General features: G+C 46.2%; 1 protein-coding gene across 2 annotated transcripts in view; it reads right to left on the bottom strand.

Annotated features, from left to right (window-relative positions):
* The window catches only part of LOC133108480 (BCAS3 microtubule associated cell migration factor-like), a 92799-nt gene that overhangs the window by 9611 nt on the left and 67907 nt on the right, over window positions 1-15281 (bottom strand). The gene's annotated exons all lie outside the window — the stretch shown is intronic.

Raw genomic sequence — 15281 nt, 5'->3', positions numbered from 1 at the left:
ATGCACCGCCCCTCCCAAATTTAAAGATGAAGTTTTTGAATGCAATTCACTGGCTGATCGGTGTATGTACATTCACAGAGCACTTTATTAGGTATTTATTAGGCTTATTTTTTAGACTTCTACTGCTGTAGCCTATCCACTTAGAGTTTTGATGTATTGTGTGTTCAGAGATGCTCTTCTGCATACCGCTGTTGTAATGTGTGGTTATTTGCGTTGCTGTCACCTTCCTGTCAGCTTTGACCAGTCTGGCCATTCTGTTCTGACGTCTCTCATTTCTCTCAGCAGAACTGCTGCTCACTGGATTTTTTTTGTGTTTTTTGCAAACTCTAGAACCTAGTGTGTGTGAAAATCCCAGGAGATCAGCAGTTTCTGAGATACTCAAACCACCTTGTCTGTCACCTACAATCATTCCACGGTCAAAGATAACTTAGATAACATTTTTCCCCATTCTGGTGGTTGATGGGAACATTAACTGAAACTCCTGACCCGTATCTACATGATAGTATGCATTGCACTGCTGAGAGAGAGAGAGAGAGAGAAAGAAAGAAAGAAAGAAAGAGAGAAAGAGAGCTTCCTCATAGAGATGTGCTCTGACAGAATGGATGAATGAAGTCATAAATAACCCACCCTTATGGGTTTCAAGACACCATCATCATATCAATTAGAGATAATTGATATGATGATGGCAGTTGCCATGGCTTTCTGGCAGGCCAGCCGGGTGTCACCTTACCCACATACCTCCCTGGTTTTGCGGGGTTACAGGGGCAGGTGATCTCACTGATGGCTGAGACACCAGCGATCATCGCTCCCAAATCCCCATCGCCTCACACCCCCTCTCTGCTGTCCGGATATTTTTAGAGCTCACGGTTTGAGCAGCTAAATCTGGGGATTAGCCCAACGCAGGCCGAGTGTGACCAGGTCAGGCTGAGGGGACACCCCAGGCCCAATGCAGTGAGGGGGGGATGGAGGAAGATATGGTGCTGGGAGAGAAGAAGAGATGGAGAGACTGCTACCCACCTCCCCCCAACCCCCATAGCCAGGTGCACCCTGGGACGTCTCCCCGAAGTACAATCCAAAAGCTGCAGTATGGCTAATTCATTCTCACATACTAGCCGAGCGGCCAATACGGTAATACTTTGTGGATGAATCGGGAACAGATGACATCACTCTCTCACACGCTTAGTGGAGGAGCTGCATCGGCTTCCCCACTCCGGCTCCAAACTGTACAACATGGATGGTCAGTGGGTGCCGTAACAGGCACTTGATCGATGTCTATGATATAAACCCAGATAGGGGAGCGACCACATCATGATCTGATTCCTGGCTCCTGTTGCTAATGGTTACCATATGGCCTAATCTTGGGACTCGAGGTAAATGCTCTTTAGCAGAGATCACAACCCAGTATTCCCTAGCCCCTGTCACTAACTCCCCCGCTGGACACATTTGGACATTTAGTCTCTCTGATCATGTTCAGTGTGACACGTTGCTGCCCCTGTCCAAACGGGCCATGTGGTGAGTCATGGCCAATCAGCCGCATGTACCACAACTCTAACCCCCCCCCACCGGGTGGCTGTCCAGGTGGCTCATGGGAAATCCGCCTCACACCACCGACCCTCAGTGGCGACATAAGCCAACGGGAGCGGCGGGATTATCTGAGTAAGAGCCTTAAGCACATTGCCCAGGCCAGGAGCCAGGGTCACTGCAGTATAACTGCCCCGAGCAGAGAACGGCCAGACTGGTCAAAGCTGACAGGAAGGTGACAGTAACGCAAATAACCGGACACATTACAACAGTGGTATGCAGAAGAGCATCTCTGAACACACAACGCATCATAACTCTTAAGCGGATAAGCTACAGCAGTAGAAGTCTAATAAATACAAAATAAAGTGCTCGGTGAGTGTACATATACCACACTAATCACAACATCCACAAATATACGCAAATACATACACTATCGTCTACCCTTGCTGTTGTTTAGAACATGTACAAATGCATATATCTCATCCTGATCACTGTGGTCAGGGTGGGTCCAGTACTGGTTAAGCAGGAGGAATTTTTATTTCCATGTGGCACCATCAATAAAAGACAAGAAGAGACATGAGTTATCACGGTCATACAGGATGAACCCTTCCTATACAGACGGTGACTGAAGGTAGGCAGGAACACGCAGAGCTCGAGGGATTAGCCCTTTGGTCAGGGAAGTTCATTCTACCCTTCCCCTCAGTAGCAGGGATCTGCTCCAGCTCCCGAGGAGGTGCCAGTGATGACACCTTTACAGGATTACAGCCCTCACAAGCTGGCTGACATATGGCAGCTCTTCAGATGACAAGGACAGGAAATCCCCCAAAGCAGCAAGGCCACTGCCCCTCTACAGACCCCAACTGCCCCTCTACAGTCCCCCACTGCCCCTCTACAGTCCCCCACTGCCCCTCTACAGACCCCCACTGCCCCTCTACAGTCCCCCACTGCCCCTGTACAGACACCCACTGCCCCTCTACAGACCCCAACTGCCCCTCTACAGACCCCCACTCCCCCCTACAGTCCCCCACTGCCCTCTACAGTCCCCCACTGCCCCCCACTGCCCCTCTACAGACCCCCACTGCCCCTCTGCAGTCTTGCCCCTCTACAGTCCCCCACTGCCCCTCTACAGACCCCCACTGCCCTCTACAGACCCCCACTGCCCTCTACAGTCCCCCACTGCCTCTCTACAGACCCCCACTGCCCCTCTACAGTCCCCCACTGCCTCTCTGCAGTCTTGCCCTGCCAGCTCATAGCGCAGAGACGTTTGATGTAAATTGGGTCAGGTGTGTTCGTAGATGTCCCCAGTGTCCTGGGACATGGAAAGGGAGAAGAGAATGTCCCAGTAGAGGGACAGGCATGTGCTTCTGCTCCCGACAGCTGAAGTGTTGTGACAGAGATGAGTGTGTTATCTGCTGGGGGTGATCCTCCTAAACCTCCTAATGTCTCTGGAGGTGAAGGAGATTAACAGGTCCTGATCCACTGGAGCTCTTAAGACTCTTACAGGACAGACCATGGCCCCACAACACTTTAAAAACACACATACATGCACAAGCACACGCACACATACAGTCGACACAATTCTCATCTTTTTGGCTCTATACACCACCACAATGGATTTGAAATGAAAAAACAGGATATGCTTTAACTGCAGACTTTCAGCTTTAATTTGAGGGTATTTACATCCAAATCAGGCGAACGGTGTAGGAATTACAACAGTTTCTATATGTGCCTCCCACTTTTTAAGGAACCAAAAGTAATGGGACAATCGGCGGCTCAGCTGTTCCATGGCCAGGTGTGTGTTATTCCCTCATTATCTCATTTACAAGGAGCAGATAAAAGGTCTAGAGTTCATTTCAAGTGTGCTATTTGCATTTGGAATCTGTTGCTGTCAACTCTCAATATGAGATCCAAATAGCTGTCAATATCAGTGAAGCAAGCCATCATTAGGCTGAAAAATCAAAACAAACCCATCAGAGAGATAGCAAAAACATTAGGTGTGGCCAAATCAACTGTTTGGAACATTCTTAAAAAGAAAGAACGCACCGGTGAGCTCAGCAACACCAAAAGACCCGGAAGACCACGGAAAACAACTCTGGTGGATGACAGAATAATTATTTCCCTGGTTAAGAAAAACCCCTTCACAACAGTTGGCCAGATCAAGAACACTCTCCAGGAGGTAGGTGTATGTGTGTCAAAGTCAACAATCAAGAGAAGACTTCACCAGAGTGAATACAGAGGGTTCACCACAAGATGTAAACCATTGGTGAGCCTCAAAAACAGGAAGACCAGATTAGAGTTTGCCAAACAACATCTAAAAAAGCCTTTACAGTTCTGGAACAACATCCTATGGACAGATGAGACAAAGATCAACTTGTACCAGAATGATGGGAAGAGAAGAGTATGGAGAAGGAAAGGAACTGCTCATGATCCAAAACATACCACCTCATCAGTGAAGCATGGTGGTGGTAGTGTCATGGCGTGGGCATGTATGGCTGCCAATGGAACTGGTTCCCTTGTATTTATTGATGATGTGACTGCTGACAAAAGCAGCAGGATGAATTCTGAAGTGTTTCGGGCAATATTATCTGCTCATATTCAGCCAAATGCTTCAGAACTCATTGGACGGCGCTTCACAGTGCAGATGGATAGATGACCCGAAGCATACTGCGAAAGCAACCAAAGAGTTTTTTAAGGCAAAGAAGTGGAATGTTATGGAATGGCCAAGTCAATCACCTGACCTGAATCCGATTGAACATGCATTTCACTTGCTGAAGACAAAACTGAAGGGAAAATGCCCCAAGAACAAGCAGGAACTGAAGACAGTTGCAGTAGAGGCCTGGCAGAGCATTACCAGGGATGAAACCCAGCGTCTGGTGATGTCTATGTGTTCCAGACTTCAGGCTGTAATTGACTGCAAAGGATTTGCAACCAAGTATTAAAAAGTGAAAGTTTGATTTATGATTGTTAGTTGTCCCATTACTTTTGGTCCCTTAAAAAGTGGGAGGCACATATAGAAACTGTTGTAATTCCTACACCATTCACCTGATTTGGATGTAAATACCCTCAAATTAAAGCTGAAAGTCTGCAGTTAAAGCACATCTTGTTTGTTTCATTTCAAATCCATTGTGGTGGTGTATAGAGCCAAAAAGATGAGAATTATGTCGATGTCCCAATATTAATGGACCTGACTGTATACACACACAGAAAGACACGTACACACAAATGAGCACACACACACACACACACACACACACATACACATACATGGACACACTAGGGATGTGACAAATCATCAGTTTTTGTAAAGGGTTACCATCCCATTTTGAAAACAGTTAACCGCGTAACAAATACTGCTTATGACTGCTGGGGGTCGTACTCGTTGTGCACTCAAATTTCTGTGGTCATGTTAATGTTCAATATTTACGTGATATACAGTAACATAATAAATCTTGTATATTTTAGGCAGGGAATTTGGCGGGAATGGATAACGGTAATTAGATAAATTATATATATAGAATTTTTTCTGCTTTATTTATTATTAGATTTATTAGACTTATTTTTTTAGACTTCTACTGCTGTAGCCTATCCACTAAGAGTTATGATGCGTTGTGCGTTCAGAGATGCTCTTCTGCATACCACTGTTGTAATGTGTGGTTATTTGCTTTACTGTCACCTTCCCGTCAGCTTTGACCAGTCTGACCCTTCTCCTCGTTTCTCATTAACAAGGCGTTTCTGTCCACAGCTGTCATCGGGATCAGAGCTCAGTGGGGTTCTGGTGTGTGTAATCTACGGCTGTCATCAGGATTACAGCTCCACACAGTACAGTCCAGGCAGTTATCAACCAAGAATCTGCCAAAAAACCTATCAACGTGGGAGACGCTCTGAATCACACACATGCATTACACACAAAAACACACACACACCGTGCATCACCAGGCAAACATAGGAGACCCTATGAGTCATTCCTTATAATGGTTCTGAGTTTCCTGGTCCCAACACATAGCTTCTCACTCTTTCTTTGAGAATAATGATGAAGTATTAATCGTTATCTTTGTCCATAGTGTCCGAAAACATATTTTTTCACCATCTAATCCCTATCCAGTGCTCTATGTAGATTTCCCTATGTAGTATACAGGGAGGGGGAAAATGAGTGAGCCATTCAGAACTCAGCCATAGTTCAACAAGCACGGCCATGCATTTACAAAATAGCTGGTTTGTTGCTTGCAAGCTAAGATTCCTAGGAAGTTAGGAAAAGGTACAGGGATATGGAGGAGACATAGGTGGAACTACCAGAGGCCTGCAGGATGAGAGAGAGAGAGAGAGAGAGAGAGAGAGAGAGAGAGAGAGAGACTACTTTGAGTTTGAGCTTAGTAAGCAGCACTGTGAGTCTGCAGATATGTGTGCCCAGCCTGCAGGCTGGCACAGCAACCAAGGCGGATTAGAGCCAAAATGGCAGACCGCTGCCCAGTTTCTCCCATTTGTCTCAGAAGAGAGACAGCACCCTGAAACTGAAGCCAGACCACCTACAAATCAAAGGAACTACTGTAAGCTGTAGAGTTATTATGTGGGGCTGTGCATGTTTCCACAGATATATTTAACTGTTCCCATCAGACCCAGGGCACTGCTGGGAGCAGGGTGTGAGTAAGTGTGTTTGTGTTTGTGTGTGTGTGCATGTATATATGAAAGTGGGTGTGAGAAAGACAGCATGTGAGAGTGTGTGAGACTGTGAGTGTGCCTTTCCCATGATTCCCTCTGGTTTTCTCTACCTCTCTCTGGAGAATATGCAGGGCTCTGAAAGAACACCAGGCTGCCTCTCCAAAGGGGAATCAGCTCCCTGTTAACTTTCATTTTAAAATAACTTTCGGAAGAAGAGGATCAATTCTTCCCATGCTAATAAAGCAATAAAAAAAGATACACACACAAGCACATACACATATACACACATACACACAAACACACACACAAACACACATACGTACACATGGACACACAGCCACACACACACACACACACACACACACACAGGTTCATATGTAAAAAATGGCAAAATAGCAGGCATTTATATAGCGCCTTTATCCAAAGCGCTGTACAATTGATGCTTCTCCATTCACCCATTCATACACACACCCACACACCGATGGCGATTGGCTGCCATGCAAGGCCCCGACCAGCTTGTCAGGAGCATTTGGGGGTTGGGTGTCTTGCTCAGGGACACTTCGACACCGCCCGGGAGGGGATCGAACCGGCAACCCTCTGACTGCCAGACGACTGCTCTTACTGCCTGAGCCATGTCGCCCCCATGTCTTACCCCCAATATGTCCTGCTCCCATGTCTCCCAGTCTCAGGAGTATAGTATTTTTAAATGCAGGTCCTGGGACAGTGCAAGTGGAGAGTGCGCCAGTGCGGCTGATCCACAGGGATCTCCTGAGGCTACACCATGAGGCAGCAACCTGAGTGTGTGTGTGTGTGTGTGTGTGTGTGAGTGTGTGTGTGTATGTGCGTTTGTGTGCGAGTGAGTATGTGTATGTGCGTGTGTGACAACAAAAGCATTACTTTGCGTTTGGTGCTTTTCGCTGCTGGAAACTACATGGACCACTGACCCTACCTGGCCAGCTGGCAGCTACAGTAATAGGTCATAAGTAATGGCTGGAAACAAAACCTGAACCACTTGATTGCAGAGAAGGAGACAGAGAGTGGGAGAGGAAGAGAAGAAGGGGGGAGGGAGAGAGAGACAAAGAGCCGTGAAAAAGAGGTTTCAGGCTGCAGGCCTGGAGGGCCCAGGTTTGGTTTAAGCACACAGTAAATAAATTGAAATCACAGACAGAATCCCCACACCTGGTTTGGCTGTTGATTGGAAAGAACACTTGAGGACAGGCGTCTGTGCCAACTCTGTCACATCACTGTGCTGACCTGAGAGACCAGTCACATACAACACTAAAGAACAGCACCGAGTGTTGACCTGAGAGACCAGTAACATACAACACTAAAGAACAGCACTGAGTGTTGACCTGAGAGACCAGTTGCATACAACACTAAAGAACAGCACCGAGTGTTGACCTGAGAGACCAGTCACATACAACACTAAAGAACAGCACTGGAGTGTTGACCTGAGAGACCAGTTGCATACAACACTAAAGAACAGCACTGAGTGTTGACCTGAGAGACCAGTCACATACAACACTAAAGAACAGCACTGAGTGTTGACCTGAGAGACCAGTCACATACAACACTAAAGAACAGCACCGAGTGTTGACCTGAGAGACCAGTCACATACAACACTAAAGAACAGCACTGAGTGAACAGCACTGAACAGTAACCCGGCAGTATGCCCAGTCTTGGGGCTCCCCAGGGGCTCCCCCTCAGTTCAGATGTATATATACGTGAAAAGCAAAGCAGTCCCTGTGTGATTCAGACAGAGATGTAGGCAGGGTTACAGAGAGGGGTCACTCCCTAACCCGCACTGGAGAACAGGCGAGTTCCGGATCTGGAAAATTCTCAGCTGAAAGGCAGAGACAGCTCAGATCCCTCTCCCTCCTCCCTCCTTCTCTCTCCCGCACTAACGGGGCATTAGGAGTGTGTGAACTGTATACTGCTCTCAGACGAGGAGCCTGTAGGCCATTGGGGTTGAGCTCCCAGAGTTCAGTGGGAGTGGGGCAGACTGGCTGTCCCTGACCCAGAGTTCTGTGGGACCTGCCAGGGACCCCGTTCCCACCCCCCACCCAAACTTTCCCAAATCCCATTCTGCCTGTCGTCTCCTGGACTGGGCTTTCCCAGGACCACACCCCCACTTCCTGAACCCCTGGGAGTTACATGCAGTCACGGCGACAGGCTTCGAGAGAAGACCAGAAACACATTGACTGTTTCCATGGCTGTAGAGAGTGACAGTTACTGTGTATGAGAAAGGGGAGGCTGGTCACAACCCCTGTGGATCTCTGAATGGTGAGTGGCTGCAGGGGCTCGGTCCTGCTAATCAGTGGAACACAATTCATCCAATCGGCTGCTGAGCAGAACGTATAAACTCACTCTGATGTTCCACAGAGGTGAAGTGTCATTGAAAGTCAGTGAAAGATGAAGGCTTTGAGTCATAGTGACATATGAAGGATTTGAGTCATAGAGAGTGATGGAGGGTTTGGGTTTGAGTCAGAGAAAGATGGAGGGTTTGAGTCACAGAAAGATGAAGGGTTTGAGTCAGTGAAAGATGGAGGGTTTGAGTCAGTGAAAGATGAAGGGTTTGAGTCAGTGAAAGATGAAGGGTTTGAGTCAGTGACAGATGAAGCGTTTGGTCAGTGACAGATGGAGGGTTGATCTCCAGGCAAGCAGGCCAAATGTACTCTTGGTTCCCAGGCCTCCATATTTACCCTGGATTATTTTAGCCTCCTCTCCTCCTCTGGAGCCCCTGGGTTATGTGAAAATGCCAAGCTGGCTGGAGCAGAGGTGGGGGGGGGGTCTTGCACTTCTGCTTCCTGTTCCAGCAGTCACTCAGAGAGACTCTGTTAAGAGCCATTTCCTCCATGAGAGCTTTAAATAATAATCTCAGCACACTTCCTTACGCATGCACAGCAACGATTCCTGTATTTACACTGCTACTGCGCCGTCTTCTAACACCCCCATGTCCTGCTTCCTCTCTCCGTTACTCTCCCATCTCTTACCCCCTCTTTCCTTCCCTCCCTCCATCGTCTCAGTCACCCGTCTTTCTCTCTATCTCAATCGCTCTCCTTTCCTTATCTGCTCATTCTCTCATTTTATCGATCCTCCATCGTTCTCTCCGTACCCCTCCATCAGCCACGCCTATCAGAGGCTGGCCTCAATGAGCCAGCAGGACTCTGAATAGAAAGTGTATTGAAATAAAAATATGAAATGCGTGGGTGACTGTCAGCGCTTCATTAAGGGGTGCGCGCTCTTAAAAACCTGGGCTACCGGTTTCTCCCCAGCATCAGAGAGGCGGTGTGATCAAAGGCAGGCTAGGGGAGTCTGCTAACAGCAGTAACCTGCAGGGAGGGGGTCGATGCCCAACCCAATTTTGCACTGGCTCAGAATTAAGTTCTCTGTGCTGCGATTGCAATTGGATTGACCAATACAATTGTATTTTTTATGGAAAAAAAAAGTCGGAACTCTCTCACACACTCACACACACACACACACACACACACAGCTCTCAGTGAGGATAATCAGCCTTTGTAGAGAGACACAGTGCTGGGCATTAGCCAGCTCGACCCACCCAGTTCTGTTAGGCGTGGGCGAACATGATGCGATTTTCTCACGGGTTATGGGAGCTCGGACGCACTCACACACTTTGCGACATCAGATTGTGACTACCGATCGGATGATAGCACTGACTGCATGGGCACCCAAACAACGTCATACGCTGAAACCCTGATCTGAAAAAGGTAATACACAGAACCACCTCCTGATTGGTCAACAGGAATTGAAACACAGAATCAGCTATACAAACATAGCGATACACACACTCACACACAGCTATATATATATATATATTTAGGTTACAATATACAAGTTCAAGTCGAGGTTGAAGGTGAAGAGGTCAAAGTGCTTTAGTTTCTGGAGCGAGGGGGGGAGGGGGAGAGGGGCATGCTGTGTGGATTCACACACTCCTGCTTTCATTCCTCACATGTCTGTCAAGTGCCCAACAGCTGTACAGATCCTATTGTGGCTACACCGGGGATTGAACCACCAACCTTGCAGGTCCCAGTCATGTACCTTAGCCAACAGGCTACAGGCTGCCCCTACACATACGCACTGTTGGTAACATTCACAAACGCACCTTATGTAATGTTCACATACGCACTGTTGGTAACATTCACAAACGCACTTTATGTAATGTTCACATACGCACTGTTGGTAACATTCACAAAAGGATTTTGATTTCAGGTAAGTACTATGAAACGGGCTATAAAAGATATTTACATATGATACTTACTGACTTTCTTTCATAGTTCTTAAGCAGTAAGTAGTTACCTAATAATTACACAAGTAGCTGTGAATTAATTTAAGGAGACACTGTGACTAGGAGCACAGCTCACTTCCTGCCTCATACAGGAAGTCCCGCCTCTGTGTGGCCTGTGCCCTGCCTCCAGGAGGAAGGGGTTAGCGATGACCCCTGGGCGGGGGGGAAGTGGGGCACGTCAGTTCCCATCCATCAGATGAAGCTCTTGCCGGCTCTCCCTGTAGGCCTGGTGGACTGACGGCTGGCCCATTAAAGCCCTGTTAAAACACTTCTGCTGTTGTCAGCGCAGAGCAGAGCAAAAACACGCACCCGCGCGTCCCGCCAAACAGCCACGCAGGTGCGAGATGAGCATACACCTAATCCTGCCATCAAACTTTCATGGCCATCCACAGCTCTGAGCTGCACTGCCGAACCTTTTAAAGCCCTTTAAACCCCCCTCTTTACACCGAGGCCAATTTAAAAAGCGCCGGTCACACTTTTACGCACACCACCTCGGGCTGAATTACGTTCAGAACCAGGAAGCCCGTGCTCTCAGCACATTCTCAGAAGTCTTCTGCCCCAAAACACAGGAGATGGGCCCGTTATGAATTTAACATGTCCGCAGAGTGGCGCGCATCACAACTCCAGATGAAACATAGACTTCTGTTGTTTATTTTTACCTGGGTGTGTTGCAATGGAGGAACAGGAAGCCATACAGAGAGAGGGAGAGAGGGGGAGGGAGAGAGAGAGAGAGAGGGAAAGAGGGGGAGAGAGAGGAGGAGGGAGAGAGAGAGGGAGGGAGAGAGGGGGAGAGAGGGGGGAGGTAGGGAGAGAGGCAGAGAGAGAAAGGCAGAGAATGGCAGAAAGATAGAGAGAGGGAGAGCCAGGGAGACAGAAAAGGAGAGGGGGAGAAAGGCCGAGAGAGAGAGAGACCAGAAACAGAGAGTTTTCAAAACTGACATGAAAATAATTATGGTACAATATCATGTGATATGATCATTTTGTTCCCTGAAGTGAAATGTATACTAGTATGCTGTAGACCCTTTCACTCAATTGTGAAAAGGAAAATAAATGAATATAGTGATCAATGTCATTTATTTCCTGTATGTTGGGTGGTAACACCACAGACAACACATCATTAGTGAATGGTCCAAATCCATACCTAACAAGTAACAAAGCGAAAGGCCTTTTATATGACTGGTAGATAAATAAGTTTGAAAGCCCATCACATAGTTGCGCACATATGTGTCTGTGGTGTGAGAAGCAGCACCTCAGACAGTTCTACACACCAGCAGTCTGCAGCTGCAGCTGGTCCAAATGTCTACAAATGCCTGCTATACATATACAAAAGATATTATTTAGCTAATTCAATAATTAAATTGGCACAAAATCCTGAAGTGGATCGGCCCTTGCTGTGCACCCCTGCAGTAACAGCAAAGACAACTGCACACAAATATATAGATAATTTCTTCAAAGCCCACATGCATTTTGGCTAACTAGCAAAAAGACACACGGAAACATAAAATTGCCACCATTCATTATTACTTTACATCCAAATGCTATACTCGTTATGTTATAAACAAGTAACATCATAGACAAAAAGAAATTGGGACATATAAAAATCACAAATTTAAATTTAACAAAAGTTATGAGAGAGTGCCTAGGAGGCCAAACTGTCAGAATTCCCGCTTCTTTGTACAATCACTTCCAACAGGAAGTACTTTAGAATGTATTCCTGCTTATTTTTAAAGAGATATTATCCATTGGGTAACACCAAAGAAACCGGATATTCCTCACACATCTGATTTTTAAAATAAAATATTTTATATCCTTTCAAACTAATCTAGTGTGGAGGAATAAACAGTGAGTGTCTAAAGATAGATAATTAAACGTGTTGTTAGATGCTGGATATGGTGATTGGGGTTAGCGGTATGTACGCCTGGCTGCCTGACACTAGCTGACAGGACCTCTCCAGTGAGAGGAAGTTAGCGTGTCAGGCGGTCAGTGTGGGCCGAGCAGACAGACCATCAAATATTCAGCACAGTGTTCTGATATCATGGACCCCACCGCCCCCCACACACTAAACTGGCTTGTGTTTTCTCGCACTGTGTGTGTGTGTGTTTGTCGGAACCTCTATGTGTGTGCGCGTATTAGGGCTGCACGATATAGCTATGCGGTACATGCAGAATATTTCTTCATTCCGAATAATTAGTTCCGATTGAAGATTTCAAATGAACCGTTTGCATGCATGCTAAATAAATGTTATCCCATTAAGGTGTGTACTTACATGCCAAACATTTAATCTGAACATTTTGACATGCGCAGAATGATCTAGTGCAGCTACACAATACACTTTTCTCGCACCTCCAAATATGCGTTGTGTATTAGGTACAATAACTGCATTTATGCCGTCACTTTTCAGCCAGCAGCGTCTGCTGAATATAATTATCTAACTAAACGAGAGAAGGCGAGCGCAATAACAGCTTTATTGCAGTTTCCAATAAGTTCATCCGTAAGTTCGTAAAATTGAAAATTGTCTCAAAAGACTAAAGTCTTTAAACTTTTCAGGCGTTTTATTATTTGTTTTTTTTTTCTTTTTCTGTGGATTCCGCTTTCTATCAGGGTTGTAGAACACCAGTTCCAGAAGTCTTTATTGAAATTAAGACAGGTCAGACAGGCGGGGAATAGCAGGGAATAGGCATTTTGATATGAAGTGGGTCAATACATCAATACACCAACGGGTCAATACACCAACAAACAGGAACAACTAGGATAATCCAAACGGGGTTGTGGTCACAGGCGAAGGGTCGATAACAAGCAGGCAAAAACAGAATCCAAAAACAGGTAAACTACGGTTCAAAACTAGACAGACGGGAAAAGCTAAATGCGGAACTCTAAAACAAAACGAGTCGTAATGGGTAATAATCAGAAATAAACACTAGAGAGTATAGTCGGGACACATAATCTGGCGACGAACTAGACAAACAAAGGGGTTTATATAAAACGGTAACGCGGGAAATGGCAATCAGGTGTGGGAAACAATTAGGAAGTGAAACAGGTGAAACGAATGAATGGAGTGAACTGAACTGACAGACAGACTAAAGTGTGCACAGAGCGTAACAAAACACAGCAATGCTAGGCACTTAGACAAAAGACTAGACAAAGAAAAACAGATGCTGACAGCTTTCGTTCATTTTTTCCAACACCTGTTTGAATAATTATTCTTTCGTGTTTTTCGACCATCGAAGCATTTCACGATTTTTAGTTCTTTTAATGTTCAATGTTGTTTGCAAAAGAAAAAAGTCTCCTAGAGCTTTCTGACGATATCCCTGGCTGAACCCTCACTTACCCTGTGAACGAACAGGCGCAGAAAGAAAACGTATTTTATCAAAAAAAGTAGTAGTCATTTTAAGTGTTTACATGGCATATATTCTCCGGTTAAACAGATTGTCAAGAGGTTCAGACTACCCCTTGTAAACTGAATAATATTTTCCAATTGAGTGGTTACAATTTGATTAAACTTGGAATAAATGGCTCCATGTAAACGGGCCTAATGTCAGGAATGTGCGTCATTCTCAAACCCATTCTGTTGCTGGGAGTGCACAGAACATGTAAAAATTTTATTTTCAGCTTTTCCCCAAAGCTTCATCATGACAAATGCCAGTAACAGACTCCAAAGGCAATCAAGAGCCTAGAATCAAGACTAGATATTGAAGGCTTTCTTACACCTGCACTATGCAGCAACTGAATACATCTGACTACTCAGAAACTGCTGAGAAGACAACAGTCCAATTACTTTTGGTCCCCTATAATGCGGGGTTGGGGGAACTACATATAAAAAGGGATGTCATTCCTACACGGATCACCCAATGTACACTCAGTGAGCACTTTACCAGGTAATTATTACATATTTTTTAGACTTCTACTGCTGTAGCCTATCCACTGACAGTTGCATGTTCAGAGTTGCTCTTCTGCATACCACAGTTGTAATGTGTGGCATTCTCTCATTAAACTTCTCTCATTAAAAAGGCATTTCTGTTTGAGATGTGTCACTGTAGGTTTTGTTTTTTGACATCATTCTTTGCTCTAGAGACTAATGTGTGTGAAAGTCCCAGGGGATCAGCAGTTTCTGAGAGACTCAAGCCACCAACAATCATTCCATGGTCAAAGTCACCGAGATCATATTTTTTCCCCATTCTGATGGTTGATGTGAACATTAACTGAAGCTCTGCTTTGCACTGCTGCCACACAATTTGCTTATTAGATAATTGCATGAATAAGTAGGTGTAATAAATACAGAACAGAAATTGTACCACTGTCCAAATATTTACAAACTGCAACCAACAAACTTTCAAACGCACACACGCAGACACACACACAGCTAGCTGAGGAAAGCGGTAAGGGCCAGTGTGCGACCAGGACTGAGAGGTCACCCAGAGACAGGGATCTTGGGGCGAGGGGGCGAGGTCAGGGTGGGTGAAGGGCGTAATGTCTGGCAGATGACAGATCCCAAAATTCCTTCCTCACGCCTACAGGACAGACCCCGCTCTAGGGAACACTGCGCCTTTATCCCGGCACTCCGGAGCGTCTGTGACCACTCCGCTGAAAACGGGCCTTTCACCGGACGCCCCGGGGTCCTAATCTCCTGCGCCGTGCAGGAACAAAGCAGGCCCAGTCAGGCTGCCTGTCTCTCAGTGTCGCTCCGCACAAAGGACCCCCTCACACCCCTCTCCCCAACCCGGCCCCGCAGGATGGGCAGCAGAAACCACACACAGACACGTCCTAAAACCACTCCATACTGCTCCCACAACATCCC

This window comes from Conger conger, chromosome 13, assembly GCF_963514075.1.
Source record: "Conger conger chromosome 13, fConCon1.1, whole genome shotgun sequence".
Taxonomy (NCBI): Eukaryota; Metazoa; Chordata; class Actinopteri; order Anguilliformes; family Congridae; genus Conger; species Conger conger.
Note: the sequence above shows the minus strand (reverse complement) of the source record. Positions and strands in the feature narration are given on the sequence as shown.